Genomic DNA, 19,370 nt, shown 5'->3' with positions numbered 1-19,370 from the left:
CTCTCAGACACTCTCTATCACTCTCTGACACTCTCTATCACTCTCAGACACTCTCTATCACTCCCTATTACTCTCTGACACTCTCAGACACTCTCTATCACTCTATGACACTCTCTGACACTCCCAGACACTCTCAGACACTCTCTATCACTCTCTGACATAATCAGACACTCTCTATCGCTCTCTATCACTCTCTGACACTCTCTGACATACTCTGACACTCTCTGACACTCTCTGACACTCTCTGACACTCTCCTACACTCTCCGACACTCTCTGACACTCTCTGACACTCTCAGACAGTCTCAGACACACTCTATCACTCTCTGACACTCACTGACACTCTCAGACACTCTCTGTCACTCTCAGACACTCTCTATCACTCTCTATCACTCTCTGACACTCTCTGACTCTCTCTGACTCTCTGAGACACTCCAAGACACTCTCTATCACTCTCTGACACTCTCAGACACTCTCTATCACTCTCTGACACTCTCAGGCACTCTCTATCACTCTCTGACACTCTGACACTCTCTATTACTCGCTGACACTCTCAAATACTCTCTATCACTCTCTATTACTCTCTGACAGTCTCTGACAGTCTCTGACACTCTCTATCACTCTCTGACATTCTCTATCACTCTCCGACACTCTCTGACACACTCTGACACTCTCTGACACTCTCTATCACTCTCTGTCACTCTCTGACACTCTCTGACACACTCTGACACTCTCTGACGCTCTCAGACAGTCTCTATCACTCTCTATCACTCTCTGACGCTCTCTAACACTCTCAGACAATCTCTATCGCTCTCAGACACTCTATATCACTCTCTATCACTCTCTGACTCTCTCTGACTCTCTGAGACACTCTCAGACACTCTCTTTCACTCTCTGACACTCTCTGACACTCTCAGACATTCTCTGTCACTCTCTGACACTCTCTGACACTCTCAGACACTCTCAGACACTCTCTATCACTCTCTGACACTCTCTGACACTCTCAGACACTCTCTTTCACTCTCTGACACTCTCTGACACTCTCAGACATTCTCTATCACTCTCTATTAATCCCTGACACTCTCAGACACTCTCTATCATTCTCTGACAATCTCTGACACTCTCAGACACTCTCTATCACTCTCTATCACACTCTGACACACTCTGACAATCTCTGACACTCTCAGACACTCTCTATCCCTCTCTATCACTCTCTGACACTCACTGACACTCTCAGACGCTCTCTGTCACTCTCAGACACTCTCAGACACTCTCTATCACTCTCTGACACTCTCTCACATACTCTGACACTCTCTGACACGCTCAGACACTCTCTGACACTCTCTACCACTCTCTATCGCTCTCTGACACTCTCTGACGCACTCTGACATTCTCTGACACTCTCAGACACTCTCAGACACTCTCTATCACTCTCTGACACTCTCTATCACTCTCAGACACTCTCTATCACTCCCTATTACTCTCTGACACTCTCAGACACTCTCTATCACTCTATGACACTCTCTGACACTCCCAGACACTCTCAGACACTCTCTATCACTCTCTGACATAATCAGACACTCTCTATCGCTCTCTATCACTCTCTGACACTCTCTGACATACTATGACACTCTCTGACACTCTCTGACACTCTCTGACACTCTCTATCACTCTCCGACACTCTCTGACACTCTCTGACACTCTCAGACAGTCTCAGACACACTCTATCACTCTCTGACACTCACTGACACTCTCAGACACTCTCTGTCACTCTCTGTCACTCTCAGACACTCTCTATCACTCTCTATCACTCTCTGACACTCTCTGACTCTCTCTGACTCTCTGAGACACTCCAAGACACTCTCTATCACTCTCTGACACTCTCAGACACTCTCTATCACTCTCTGACACTCTCAGGCACTCTCTATCACTCTCTGACACTCTGACACTCTCTATTACTCGCTGACACTCTCAAATACTCTCTATCACTCTCTATTACTCTCTGACAGTCTCTGACAGTCTCTGACACTCTCTATCACTCTCTGACATTCTCTATCACTCTCCGACACTCTCTGACACACTCTGACACTCTCTGACACTCTCTATCACTCTCTGTCACTCTCTGACACTCTCTGACACACTCTGACACTCTCTGACGCTCTCAGACAGTCTCTATCACTCTCTATCACTCTCTGACGCTCTCTAACACTCTCAGACAATCTCTATCGCTCTCTATCACTCTCTGACAGTCTTTATCGCTCTCCGACACTCTGTATCACTCTATGACACTCTCTGACACTCTCTAGCTCTCTCTATCACTCTCTTACACTCTCTGACACACTGCGACACTTTCAGACACTCTCTGTCACTCCCTATCACTCTCTGACACTCTCTGACACTCTCTGACAATCTCAGACACTTTCTGACACTCTCTGAAACTCTCTGTCAATCTCCAACACTCTCTGACACTCTCTGACATTCTCTGTCACTCGCTGAATAATCAGACACTCTCTATCGCTCTCTATCACTCTCTGACACTCTCTGACATACTCTGACACTCTCTGACACTCTCTGACACTCTCTATCACTCACTGACACTCTCTGACACTCTCAGACAGTCTCAGACACACTCTATCACTCTCTGACACTTACTGACACTCTCAGACACTCTCTGTCACTCTCAGACACACTCTATCACTCTCTATCACTCTCTGACACTCTCTGACACTCTCTGACTCTCTGAGACACTCTAAGACACTCTCTATCACTCTCTGACACTCTCAGACACTCTCTATCACTCTCAGACACTCTCTATCACACTCTGACACTTACTGACACTCTCAGACACTCTCTGTCACTCTCAGACACTCTCAGACTACTCTCTGTCGCTCTTTATCACTCTCTGACACTCTCTATCACTCTCAGACACTCTCTATCACTCCCTATTACTCTCTGACACTCTCTATCACACTCTGACACTTACTGACACTCTCAGACACTCTCTGTCACTCTCAGACACTCTCAGACACTCTCTATCACTCTCTGACACTCTCTCACATACTCTGACACTCTCTGACAGGCTCAGACACTCTCTGACACTCTCTACCACTCTCTATCGCTCTCTGACACTCTCTGACGCACTCTGACATTCTCTGACACTCTCAGACATTCTCAGACACTCTCTATCACTCTCTGACACTCTCTATCACTCTCAGACACTCTCTATCACTCCCTATTACTCTCTGACACTCTCAGGCACTCTCTATCACTCTATGACACTCTCTGACACTCCCAGACACTCTCAGACACTCTCTATCACTCTCTGACATAATCAGACACTCTCTATCGCTCTCTATCACTCTCTGACACTCTCTGACACTCTCTGACACTCTCAGACAGTCTCAGACACACTCTATCACTCTCTGACACTCTCAGACACTCTCTGTCACTCTCAGACACTCTCTATCACTCTCTATCACTCTCTGACACTCGCTGACTCTCTCTGACTCTCTGAGACACTCCAAGACACTCTCTATCACTCTCTGACACTCTCAGACACTCTCTATCACTCTCTGACACTCTCAGGCACTCTCTATCACTCTCTGACACTCTGACACTCTCTATTACTCGCTGACACTCTCAAATACTCTCTATCACTCTCTATTACTCTCTGACAGTCTCTGACAGTCTCTGACACTCTCTATCACTCTCTGACATTCTCTATCACTCTCCGACACTCTCTGACACACTCTGACACTCTCTGACACTCTCTATCACTCTCTGTCACTCTCTGACACTCTCTGACACACTCTGACACTCTCTGACGCTCTCAGACAGTCTCTATCACTCTCTATCACTCTCTGACGCTCTCTAACACTCTCAGACAATCTCTATCGCTCTCTATCACTCTCTGACAGTCTTTATCGCTCTCTGACACTCTGTATCACTCTATGACACTCTCTGACACTCTCTAGCTCTCTCTATCACTCTCTTACACTCTCTGACACACTGTGACACTTTCAGACACTCTCTGTCTCTCCCTATCACTCTCTGACACTCTCTGACACTCTCTGACAATCTCAGACACTTTCTGACACTCTCTGAAACTCTCTGTCAATCTCCAACACTCTCTGACACTCTCTGACATTCTCTGTCACTCGTTGAATAATCAGACACTCTCTATCGCTCTCTATCACTCTCTGACACTCTCTGACACTCTCAGACAGTCTCAGACACACTCTATCACTCTCTGACACTTACTGACACTCTCAGACACTCTCTGTCACTCTCAGACACTCTCTATCAATCTCTGACACTCTCTGACTGTCTGAGACACTCTAAGACACTCTCTATCACTCTCTGACACTCTCAGACACTCTCTGACACTCTCTAACACTCTCAGACACTCTCTATCACACTCTGACACTTACTGACACTCTCAGACACTCTCTGTCACTCTCAGACACTCTCAGACTACTCTCTGTCGCTCTCTGACACTCTATGACACTCTCTGACACTCTCAGACACTCTCTATCACTCTCTGACACTCTCTGGCACTCTCTGAAACTCTTTATCACTCTCTGACACTCTCAGACACTCTCTATCACTCTCTGACACTCTGTGACACTCTCTGAAACTCTCTATCACTCTCTATCGCTCTCTATCACTCTCTATCACTCGCTGAATAAACAGACACTCTCTATCACTCTCTGACACTCTCTGACACTCTCTGACACTCTCAGACAGTCTCAGACACACTCTATCACTCTCTGACACTCACTGACACTCTCAGACACTCTCTGTCACTCTCAGACACTCTCTATCACTCTCTATCACTCTCTGACACTCTCTGACACTCTCTGACTCTCTGAGACACTCTCAGACACTCTCTATCACTCTCTGACACTCTCGGACACTCTCTATCACTCTCTGACACTCTGACACACTCTATTAATCGCTGAAACTCTCAGATAATCTCTATCACTCTCTATTACTCTCTGACAGTCTCTGACACTCTCTGACATTCTCTATCACTCTCTGACATTCTCTATCACTCTCTGACACTCTCTGACACACTCTGTCACTCTCTGACACTCTCTATCACTCTCTGTCACTCTCTGACACTCTCTGACACACTCTGACACTCTCTGACGCTCTCAGACAGTCTCTATCACTCTCGATCACTCTCTGACACTCTCTAACACTCTCAGACAATCTCTATCACTCTCTATCACTCTCTGACACTCTTTATCGCTCTCTGACACTCAGTATCACTCTATGACACTCTCTGACACTCTCTAGCTCTCTCTATCACTCTCTTACACTCTCTGACACACACTGACACTCTCAGACACTCTCAGACACTCTCCATCACTCTCTGACACTCTCAGACACTATCTGACACTCTCTGAAACTCTCTGTCAATCTCCAACACTCTCTGACACTCTCTGACACTCTCTGACATACTCTGACACTCTCAGACATTCTCTGTCACTCCCTATCACTCTCTGACTCTCTCCGACACTCTCAGACACTCTCTATCGCTCTCTGACACTCTCTATCACTCTCTATCACTCTATATCACTCTCTGACACTCTCTGACACACTCTGACACTCTCAGACACTCTCTGAAGCTCTTTATCACACTCTGACACTCTCAGACACTCTCTATCACTCTCTATCACGCTCTATCATTCTCTATCACTCTCTATCACTCTCTGACACACTCAAACACTCTCAGACACTCTCTGTCACTCTCAGACACTCTCAGACACTCTCTGACATACTCTGACACTCTCTATCGCTCTCCGACACTCTCAGACACTCTCTTACACTCTCTGACACTCTGTATTAATCTCTGACACACTCTGAAACACTCTGACTCTCTCTGACGCTCTCAGACACTCTCTATCACTCTCTGACACTCTCTGACACTCTCAGAATCTCTCTATCACTCTCTATCACTCTCTGACACTCTGTATCACTCTCTGGCACTCACTGACACTCTAAGAGAATATCTGTCACTCTCAGACACTCTCAGACACTCTCTATCACTCTCTGACACTCACTGACACTCTCAGACACTCTCTATCACTTTTTGACACTCTCAGACACTCTCTGTCACTCTCTGTCACTCTCAGACACTCTCTATCACGCTCTGACATACTCTATCACTCTCTGACATTCTCTGACACACTCTGACACTCTCTTTCACTCTCTGACACTCTCAGACATTCTCTTACACTCTCTGACACACTCTGACACTCTCTGACGCTCTCTGACACTCTCTAACACTCTCTATGATTACCTGACACTCTCCGACACTCTCAGACATTTACTATCACTCTCTGACACTCTCTGACACTCTCTATCACTCTCTGACAGTCTCTATCACTCTCTAGCACACTCTGACACTCTCTATCACACTCTGACACTCACTGACACTCTCAGACACTCTCTGTCACTCTCAGACACTCTCAGACACTCTCTGACATACTCTGACACTCTCTATCGCTCTCCGACACTCTCAGACACTCTCTTACACTCTCTGACACACTCTGACACTCTCTGACGCTCTCTGACACTCTCTGACTCTCTCTATCACTCTATATCACTCTCTGACACTCACTGACACACTCTGACACTCTCTGACACTCTCTATGACTCCCTGACACTCTCCGACACTCTCAGACATTCACTAACACTCTCTGACACTCTCAGACACTCTCTATCACTCTCTGACAGTCTCTATCACTCACTAGCACACTCTGACACTCTCTATCACTCTCTGACACTCACTGACACACTCTGACACTCTCTGACACTCTGTATTACTCTCTGACACTCTCTGACACACTCTGACTCTCTCTGACGCTCTCAGACACTCTCTATCACTCTCTGACACTCTCTGACACTCTCAGAAACTCTCTATCACTCTCTATCACTCTCTATAACTCTCTGTCACTCTTTGACGCTCTCTGAGACTCTCTATCACTCTATGACGCTCTCTGACACTCTCTATCACACTCTATCACTCTCTGACACTCTCTGACACACTCAGACACACTATGACACACTCTGACCCTCTCTGACACTCTGTATTACTCTCTGACACACTCTGAAACACTCTGACTCTCTCTGACGCTCTCAGACACTCTCTATCACTCTCTGACACTCTCTGACACTCTCAGAAACTCTCTATCACTCTCTATCACTCTCTGACACTCTCTATCACTCTCTGGCACTCACTGACACTCTAAGAGAATATCTGTCACTCTCAGACACTCTCAGACACTCTCTATCACTCTCTGACACTCACTGACACTCTCAGACACTCTCTATCACTTTTTGACACTCTCAGACACTCTCTGTCACTCTCAGACACTCTCTATCACGCTCTGACATACTCTATCACACTCTGACATTCTCTGACACACTCTGACACTCTCTGACGCTCTCTGACACTCTCTAACACTCTCTATGATTACCTGACACTCTCTGACACTCTCAGACATTTACTATCACTCTCTGACACTCTCTGACACTCTCTATCACTCTCTGACAGTCTCTATCACTCTCTAGCACACTCTGACACTCTCTATCACACTCTGACACTCACTGACACTCTCAGACACTCTCTGTCACTCTCAGACACTCTCAGACACTCTCTGACATACTCTGACACTCTCTATCGCTCTCCGACACTCTCAGACACTCTCTTACACTCTCTGACACACTCTGACACTCTCTGACGCTCTCTGACACTCTCTGACTCTCTCTATCACTCTATATCACTCTCTGACACTCACTGACACACTCTGACACTCTCTGACACTCTCTATGACTCCCTGACACTCTCCGACACTCTCAGACATTCACTAACACTCTCTGACACTCTCAGACACTCTCTATCACTCTCTGACAGTCTCTATCACTCACTAGCACACTCTGACACTCTCTATCACTCTCTGACACTCTCAGACACTCTCTGTCACTCTCTGACTCTCTCTATCACTCTATATCACTCTCTGACACTCACTGACCCACTCTGACACTCTCTGACACTCTGTATTACTCTCTGACACTCTCTGACACACTCTGACTCTCTCTGACGCTCTCAGACACTCTCTATCACTCTCTGACACTCTCTGACACTCTCAGAAACTCTCTATCACTCTCTATCACTCTCTGACACTCTCTATAACTCTCTGTCACTCTATGACGCTCTCTGAGACTCTCTATCACTCTATGACGCTCTCTGACACTCTCTATCACACTCTATCACTCTCTGACACTCTCTGACACACTCAGACACACTATGACACACTCTGACCCTCTCTGACACTCTGTATTAATCTCTGACACACTCTGAAACACTCTGACTCTCTCTGACGCTCTCAGACACTCTCTATCACTCTCTGACACTCTCTGACACTCTCAGAAACTCTCTATCACTCGCTATCACTCTCTGACACTCTCTATCACTCTCTGGCACTCACTGACACTCTAAGAGAATATCTGTCACTCTCAGACACTCTCAGACACTCTCTATCACTCTCTGACACTCACTGACACTCTCAGACACTCTCTATCACTTTTTGACACTCTCAGACACTCTCTGTCACTCTCTGTCACTCTCAGACACTCTCTATCACGCTCTGACATACTCTATCACTCTCTGACATTCTCTGACACACTCTGACACTCTCTTTCACTCTCTGACACTCTCAGACATTCTCTTACACTCTCTGACACACTCTGACACTCTCTGACGCTCTCTGACACTCTCTAACACTCTCTATGAGTACCTGACACTCTCCGACACTCTCAGACATTTACTATCACTCTCTGACACTCTCTGACACTCTCTATCACTCTCTGACAGTCTCTATCACTCTCTAGCACACTCTGACACTCTCTATCACACTCTGACACTCACTGACACTCTCAGACACTCTCTGTCACTCTCAGACACTCTCAGACACTCTCTGACATACTCTGACACTCTCTATCGCTCTCCGACACTCTCAGACACACTCTGACACTCTCTGACGCTCTCTGACACTCTCTGACTCTCTCTATCACTCTATATCACTCTCTGACACTCACTGACACACTCTGACACTCTCTGACACTCTCTATGACTCCCTGACACTCTCCGACACTCTCAGACATTCACTAACACTCTCTGACACTCTCAGACACTCTCTATCACTCTCTGACAGTCTCTATCACTCACTAGCACACTCTGACACTCTCTATCACTCTCTGACACTCTCAGACACTCTCTGTCACTCTCTGACTCTCTCTATCACTCTATATCACTCTCTGACACTCACTGACACACTCTGACACTCTCTGACACTCTGTATTACTCTCTGACACTCTCTGACACACTCTGACTCTCTCTGATGCTCTCAGACACTCTCTATCACTCTCTGACACTCTCTGACACTCTCAGAAACTCTCTATCACTCTCTAACACTCTCTGACACTCTGTATTACTCTCTGACACTCTCTGACACACTCTGACTCTCTCTGATGCTCTCAGACACTCTCTATCACACTCTGACACTCTCTGACACTCTGTATTACTCTCTGACACTCTCTGACACACTCTGACTCTCTCTGATGCTCTCAGACACTCTCTATCATTCTCTGGCACTCACTGACACTCTAAGAGAATCTCTGTCACTCTCAGACACTCTCAGACACTCTCTATCACTCTCTGACACTCACTGACACACTCTGACACTCTCTATCACACTCTGACAATCACTGACACTCTCAGACACTCTCTGTCACTCTCAGACACTCTCAGACACTCACTGACATACTCTGACACTCTCTATCACTCTCCGACACTCTCAGACACTCTCTTACACTCTCTGACACACTCTGACACTCTCTGACGCTCTCTGACACTCTCTGACTCTCTCTATCACTCTATATCACTCTCTGACACTCACTGACACACTCTGACACTCTCAGACACTCTCTGTCACTCTCAGACACTCTCAGACACTCTCTGACATACTCTGACACTCTCTATCGCTCTCCGACACTCTCAGACACTCTCTTACACTCTCTGACACTCTGTATTAATCTCTGACACACTCTGAAACACTCTGACTCTCTCTGACGCTCTCAGACACTCTCTATCACTCTCTGACACTCTCTGACACTCTCAGAATCTCTCTATCACTCTCTATCACTCTCTGACACTCTCTATCACTCTCTGGCACTCACTGACACTCTAAGAGAATATCTGTCACTCTCAGACACTCTCAGACACTCTCTATCACTCTCTGACACTCACTGACACTCTCAGACACTCTCTATCACTTTTTGACACTCTCAGACACTCTCTGTCACTCTCTGTCACTCTCAGACACTCTCTATCACGCTCTGACATACTCTATCACTCTCTGACATTCTCTGACACACTCTGACACTCTCTTTCACTCACTGACACTCTCAGACATTCTCTTACACTCTCTGACACACTCTGACACTCTCTGACGCTCTCTGACACTCTCTAACACTCTCTATGATTACCTGACACTCTCCGACACTCTCAGACATTTACTATCACTCTCTGACACTCTCTGACACTCTCTATCACTCTCTGACAGTCTCTATCACTCTCTAGCACACTCTGACACTCTCTATCACACTCTGACACTCACTGACACTCTCAGACACTCTCTGTCACTCTCAGACACTCTCAGACACTCTCTGACATACTCTGACACTCTCTATCGCTCTCTGACACTCACTAGCACACTCTGACACTCTCTATCACTCTCTGACACTCACTGACACACTCTGACACTCTCTGACACTCTGTATTACTCTCTGACACTCTCTGACACACTCTGACTCTCTCTGACGCTCTCAGACACTCTCTATCACTCTCTGACACTCTCTGACACTCTCAGAAACTCTCTATCACTCTCTATCACTCTCTGACACTCTCTATAACTCTCTGTCACTCTTTGACGCTCTCTGAGACTCTCTATCACTCTATGACGCTCTCTGACACTCTCTATCACACTCTATCACTCTCTGACACTCTCTGACACACTCAGACACACTATGACACACTCTGACCCTCTCTGACACTCTGTATTACTCTCTGACACACTCTGAAACACTCTGACTCTCTCTGACGCTCTCAGACACTCTCTATCACTCTCTGACACTCTCTGACACTCTCAGAAACTCTCTATCACTCTCTATCACTCTCTGACACTCTCTATCACTCTCTGGCACTCACTGACACTCTAAGAGAATATCTGTCACTCTCAGACACTCTCAGACACTCTCTATCACTCTCTGACACTCACTGACACTCTCAGACACTCTCTATCACTTTTTGACACTCTCAGACACTCTCTGTCACTCTCAGACACTCTCTATCACGCTCTGACATACTCTATCACACTCTGACATTCTCTGACACACTCTGACACACTCTGACACTCTCTGACGCTCTCTGACACTCTCTAACACTCTCTATGATTACCTGACACTCTCTGACACTCTCAGACATTTACTATCACTCTCTGACACTCTCTGACACTCTCTATCACTCTCTGACAGTCTCTATCACTCTCTAGCACACTCTGACACTCTCTATCACACTCTGACACTCACTGACACTCTCAGACACTCTCTGTCACTCTCAGACACTCTCAGACACTCTCTGACATACTCTGACACTCTCTATCGCTCTCCGACACTCTCAGACACTCTCTTACACTCTCTGACACACTCTGACACTCTCTGACGCTCTCTGACACTCTCTGACTCTCTCTATCACTCTATATCACTCTCTGACACTCACTGACACACTCTGACACTCTCTGACACTCTCTATGACTCCCTGACACTCTCCGACACTCTCAGACATTCACTAACACTCTCTGACACTCTCAGACACTCTCTATCACTCTCTGACAGTCTCTATCACTCACTAGCACACTCTGACACTCTCTATCACTCTCTGACACTCTCAGACACTCTCTGTCACTCTCTGACTCTCTCTATCACTCTATATCACTCTCTGACACTCACTGACCCACTCTGACACTCTCTGACACTCTGTATTACTCTCTGACACTCTCTGACACACTCTGACTCTCTCTGACGCTCTCAGACACTCTCTATCACTCTCTGACACTCTCTGACACTCTCAGAAACTCTCTATCACTCTCTATCACTCTCTGACACTCTCTATAACTCTCTGTCACTCTATGACGCTCTCTGAGACTCTCTATCACTCTATGACGCTCTCTGACACTCTCTATCACACTCTATCACTCTCTGACACTCTCTGACACACTCAGACACACTATGACACACTCTGACCCTCTCTGACACTCTGTATTAATCTCTGACACACTCTGAAACACTCTGACTCTCTCTGACGCTCTCAGACACTCTCTATCACTCTCTGACACTCTCTGACACTCTCAGAAACTCTCTATCACTCTCTATCACTCTCTGACACTCTCTATCACTCTCTGGCACTCACTGACACTCTAAGAGAATATCTGTCACTCTCAGACACTCTCAGACACTCTCTATCACTCTCTGACACTCACTGACACTCTCAGACACTCTCTATCACTTTTTGACACTCTCAGACACTCTCTGTCACTCTCTGTCACTCTCAGACACTCTCTATCACGCTCTGACATACTCTATCACTCTCTGACATTCTCTGACACACTCTGACACTCTCTTTCACTCTCTGACACTCTCAGACATTCTCTTACACTCTCTGACACACTCTGACACTCTCTGACGCTCTCTGACAATCTCTAACACTCTCTATGATTACCTGACACTCTCCGACACTCTCAGACATTTACTATCACTCTCTGACACTCTCTGACACTCTCTATCACTCTCTGACAGTCTCTATCACTCTCTAGCACACTCTGACACTCTCTATCACACTCTGACACTCACTGACACTCTCAGATACTCTCTGTCACTCTCAGACACTCTCAGACACTCTCTGACATACTCTGACACTCTCTATCGCTCTCCGACACTCTCAGACACACTCTGACACTCTCTGACGCTCTCTGACACTCTCTGACTCTCTCTATCACTCTATATCACACTCTGACACTCACTGACACACTCTGACACTCTCTGACACTCTCTATGACTCCCTGACACTCTCCGACACTCTCAGACATTCACTAACACTCTCTGACACTCTCAGACACTCTCTATCACTCTCTGACAGTCTCTATCACTCACTAGCACACTCTGACACTCTCTATCACTCTCTGACACTCTCAGACACTCTCTGTCACTCTCTGACTCTCTCTATCACTCTATATCACTCTCTGACACTCACTGACACACTCTGACACTCTCTGACACTCTGTATTACTCTCTGACACTCTCTGACACACTCTGACTCTCTCTGATGCTCTCAGACACTCTCTATCACTCTCTGACACTCTCTGACACTCTCAGAAACTCTCTATCACTCTCTATCACTCTCTGACACTCTCTATAACTCTCTGTCACTCTATGACGCTCTCTGAGACTCTCTATCACTCTATGACGCTCTCTGACACTCTCTATCACACTCTATCACTCTCTGACACTCTCTGACACACTCAGACACACTATGACACACTCTGACCCTCTCTGACACTCTGTATTAATCTCTGACACACTCTGAAACACTCTGACTCTCTCTGACGCTCTCAGACACTCTCTATCACTCTCTGACACTCTCTGACACTCTCAGAAACTCTCTATCACTCTCTATCACTCTCTGACACTCTCTATCACTCTCTGTCACTGTATGACGCTCTCTGAGACTCTCTATCACTCTATGACGTTTTCTGACACTCTCTATCACACTCTATCACTCTCTGACACTCTCTGACACACTCAGACACTCTCTGACACTCTCAGACACACTCTATCACTCTCTATCAATCTCTGACACTCTCTCTCACTCTCTATCACTCTCTCACACTCTCTGACACTCTCAGACACTCTCTATCACTCTCTCGCACTCTCTGACACTCTCAGACACTCTCTATCACTCTCTGACACTCTCTGACACTCTCAGACACTCTGAGACACTCTCTATCACTCTCTGACACTCTCTGACACTCTCTGACACTCTCTACCACTCTCTATCACTCTCTGACACACTCTGACAATCTCTGACACTCTCTGACAATCTCTGACACTCTCTTTCAATCTCTGACACTCTCTGACACTCTCAGACATTCTCTATCACTCTCTATTACTCTCTGACACTCTCAGACACTCTCTATCACTCTCTGACAATCTCTGACACTCTCAGACATTCTCTATCACTCTCTATCACAGTCTGACACACTCTGACAATCTCTGACACTCTCAGACACTCTCTATCCCTCTCTATCAATCTCTGACACTCACTGACACTCACTGACACTCTCTGTCACTCTCAGACACTCTCAGACACTCTCTATCACTCTCTGACACTCTCTCACATACTCTGACACTCTCTGACACGCTCAGACACTCTCTGACACTCTCTACCACTCTCTATAGCTCTCTGACACTCTCTGACACACTCTGACATTCTCTAACACTCTCAGACACTCTCAGACACTCTCTATCACTCTCTGACACTCTCTATCACTCTCAGACACTCTCTATCACTCCCTATTACTCTCTGACACTCTCTATCACTCTATGACACTCTCTGACACTCCCAGACACTCTCAGACACTCTATATCACTCTCTGACATAATCAGACACTCTCTATCGCTCTCTATCACTCTCTGACACTCTCTGACATACTCTGACACTCTCTGACACTCTCTAACACTCTCTATGATTACCTGACACTCTCCGACACTCTCAGACATTTACTATCACTCTCTGACACTCTCTGACACTCTCTATCACTCTCTGACAGTCTCTATCACTCTCTAGCACACTCTGACACTCTCTATCACACTCTGACACTCACTGACACTCTCAGACACTCTCTGTCACTCTCAGACACTCTCAGACACTCTCTGACATACTCTGACACTCTCTATCGCTCTCCGACACTCTCAGACACTCTCTTACACTCTCTGACACACTCTGACACTCTCTGACGCTCTCTGACACCCTCTGACTCTCTCTATCACTCTATATCACTCTCAGACACTCTCAGACACTCTCTATCACTCTCTGACACTCTCAGACACTCTGAGACACTCTCTATCACTCTCTGACACTCTCTGACACTCTCTGACACTCTCTGACACTCTCTGACACTCTCTATCACTCTCTGACACACTCTGACAATCTCTGACACTCACTGACAATCTCTGACACTCTCTTTCACTCTCTGACACTCTCTGACACTCTCAGACATTCTCTATCACTCTCTATTACTCTCTGACACTCTCAGACACTCTCTATCACTCTCTGACAATCTCTGACACTCTCAGACATTCTCTATCACTCTCTATCACAGTCTGACACACTCTGACAATCTCTGACACTCTCAGACACTCTCTATCCCTCTCTATCACTCTCTGACACTCACTGACACTCACTGACACTCTCTGTCACTCTCAGACACTCTCAGACACTCTCTATCACTCTCTGACACTCTCTCACATACTCTGACACTCTCTGACACGCTCAGACACTCTCTGACACTCTCTACCACTCTCTATCGCTCTCTGACACTCTCTGACACACTCTGACTTTCTCTGACACTCTCAGACACTCTCAGACACTCTCTATCACTCTCTGACACTCTCTATCACTCTCAGACACTCTCTATCACTCCCTATTACTCTCTGACACTCTCAGACACTCTCTATCACTCTATGACACTCTCTGACACTCCCAGACACTCTCAGACACTCTATATCACTCTCTGACATAATCAGACACTCTCTATCGCTCTCTATCACTCTCTGACACTCTCTGACATACTCTGACACTCTCTGACACTCTCTGACACTCTATGACACTCTCTATCACTCTCCGACACTCTCTGACAATTTCTGACACTCTCAGACAGTCTCAGACACACTCTAACACTCTCTGACACTCACTGACACTCTCAGACACTCTCTGTCACTCTCAGACACTCTCTGACACTCTCTGACACTCTCAGACAATCTCTATCGCTCTCTATCACTCTCTGACACTCTCTGACACTCTCTGACAATCTCAGACACTTTCTGACACTCTCTGAAACTCACTGTCAATCTCCAACACTCTCTGACACTCTCTGACACTCTCTGTCACTCCCTATCTCTCTCTGACACTCTCCGACACTCTCAGACACTCTCTATCACTCTCTGACCCTCTCTGACACTCTCAGACACTCTCTATCACTCACTGACACTCTCTATCACTCTCTATCACTCTCTATCACTCTATATCACTCTCTGACACTCTCTGACACACTCTGACACTCTCAGACACTCTCTGAAGCTCTTTATCACACTCTGACACTCTCAGACACTCTCTATCACTCTCTGACACTCTTTGACACTCTCTGAAACTCTCTATTACTCTCTATCACGCTCTATCATTCTCTATCACTCTCTATCACTCTCTGACACACTCAGACACTCTCTATCACTCTCTATCACTCTCTGACGCTCTCTGACAATCTCTGACACACTCAAACACTCTCAGACACTCTCAATCATTCTCTGGCACTCACTGACACTCTAAGAGAATATCTGTCACTCTCAGACACTCTCAGACACTCTCTATCACTGTCTGACACTCACTGACACTCTCAGACACTCTCTATCACTTTTTGACACTCTCAGACACTCTCTGTCACTCTCTGTCACTCTCAGACACTCTCTATCACGCTCTGACATACTCTATCACTCTCTGACACACTCTGACACTCTCTTTCACTCTCTGACACTCTCAGACATTCTCTTACACTCTCTGACACACTCTGACACTCTCTGACGCTCTCTGACACTCTCTAACACTCTCTATGATTACCTGACACTCTCCGACACTCTCAGACATTTACTATCACTCTCTGACACTCTCTGACACTCTCTATCACTCTCTGACAGTCTCTATCACTCTCTAGCACACTCTGACACTCTCTATCACACTCTGACACTCACTGACACTCTGAGACACTCTCTGTCACTCTCAGACACTCTCAGACACTCTCTGACATACTCTGACACTCTCTATCGCTCTCCGACACTCTCTGACACTCTCAGACACTCTCTATCACTCTCTGACACTCTCTGACACTCTCTGACATACTCAGAAACTCTCTGACCCTCTCTATCGCTCTCTGACACTCTCTGACACTCTCAGACACTCTCTATCACTCTCTGACACTCTCTGACACTCTCAGACACTCTCTATCACTCTCTATCACTCTCTGACACTCTCTATCACTCTCTATCACTCTCTATCACTCTCTGACACACTCTGACAATCTCTGACACTCACAGACACTCTCAGACACTCTCTATCACACTCTGACAATCTCTGACACTCTCAGACACTCTCAGACACTCTCTATCACACTCTGACACTCACTGACACTCTCAGACACGCTCTGTCACTCTCAGACGCTCTCAGACACTCTCTGTCGCTCTCTGACACTCTCTGACATAATCTGACACTCTCTGACACTCTCAGACACTCTCTGACACTCTCTGACCCTCTCTATCACTCTATGAAACTCTCTGACACTCTCAGACACTCTGTATCACTCTCTGACACTCTCTGGCACTGTCTGAAACTCTTTATCACTCTCTGACACTCTCTGACACTCTCAGACACTCTCTATCACTCTCTGACACTCTGTGACACTCTCTGAAACTCTCTATCACTCTCTATCACTCTCTATCACTCTCTGAATAATCAGACACTCTCTATCGCTCTCTATCACTCTCTGACACTCTCTGACATACTCTGACACACTCTGACACTCTCTGACACTCTCTGTCACTCTTTGACACTCTCTGACACTCTCTGACACTCTCAGACAGTCTCAGACACACTCTATCACTCTCTGACACTCACTTGCACTCTCAGACACTCTCTGACACTCTCAGACACTCTCTATCACTCTCTATCACTCTCTGACACTCTCTGACACTCTCTGACACTCTCTGACTCTCTGAGACACTCTAAGACACTCTCTCTCACTCTCTGACACTCTCAGACACTCTCTATCACTCTCTGACACTCTCAGGCACTCTCTATCACTCTCTGACACTCTGACACTCTCTATTACTCGCTGACACACTCAGATACTCTCTATCACTCTCTATTACTCTCTGACAGTCTCTGACACTCTCTGACACTCTCTATCACTCTCTGACACTTTCTATCACTCTCTGACACTCTCTGACACACTCTGACACTCTCTGAAACTCTCTATCACTCTCTGTCACTCTCTGACACACTCTGACACTCTCTGACGCTCTCAGACAGTCTCTATCACTCTCTATCACTCTCTGACACTCTCTAACACTCTCAGACAATGTCTATCACTCTCTATCACTCTCTGACACTCTTTATCGCTCTCTGACACTCTGTATCACTCTATGACACTCTCTGACACTCTCTAGCTCTCTCTATCACTCTCCTACACTCTCTGACACACTCTGACACTCTCAGACACTCTCTGTCACTCTCTGACACTATGTGACACTCTCAGACACTTTCTGACACTCTCTGAAACTCTCTATCAATCTCCAACACTCTCTGACACTCTCTGACACTCTCTGACATACTCTGACACTCTCAGACACTCTCTGTCACTCCCTATCACTCTCTGACACTCTCTGACACTCTCAGACACTCTCTATCACTCTCTGACACTCTCTATCACTCTCTATCTCTCTTTATCACTCTCTGACGCTCTCTGACACACTATGACACTCTCAGACACTCTCTGAAGCTCTTTATCACACTCTGACACTCTCAGACACTCTCTATCACTCTCTGAAACTCTCTATCAATCTCTATCACGCTCTATCATTCTCTATCACTCTCTATCACTCTTTAACACACTCAGGCAGTCTCTATCACTCTCTATAACTCTCTGACGCACTCTGACAATCTCTGACACACTCAAACACTCTCAGACACTCTCTATCATTCTCTGGCACTCACTGACACTCTAAGAGAATCTCTGTCACTCTCAGACACTCTCAGACACTCTCTATCACTCTCTGACACTCACTGACACTCTCAGACACTCTCTATCACTTTTTGACACTCTCAGACACTCTCTATCACTCTCTATCTCTCTCAGACACTCTCTATCACGCTCTGACATACTCTATCACTCTCTGTCATTCTCTGACACACTCCGACCCT

The sequence above is a fragment of the Heterodontus francisci genome, chromosome 45 (assembly GCF_036365525.1).
Source record: "Heterodontus francisci isolate sHetFra1 chromosome 45, sHetFra1.hap1, whole genome shotgun sequence".
NCBI classification, from domain to species: Eukaryota; Metazoa; Chordata; class Chondrichthyes; order Heterodontiformes; family Heterodontidae; genus Heterodontus; species Heterodontus francisci.
This window is presented reverse-complemented; position numbering follows the sequence as displayed.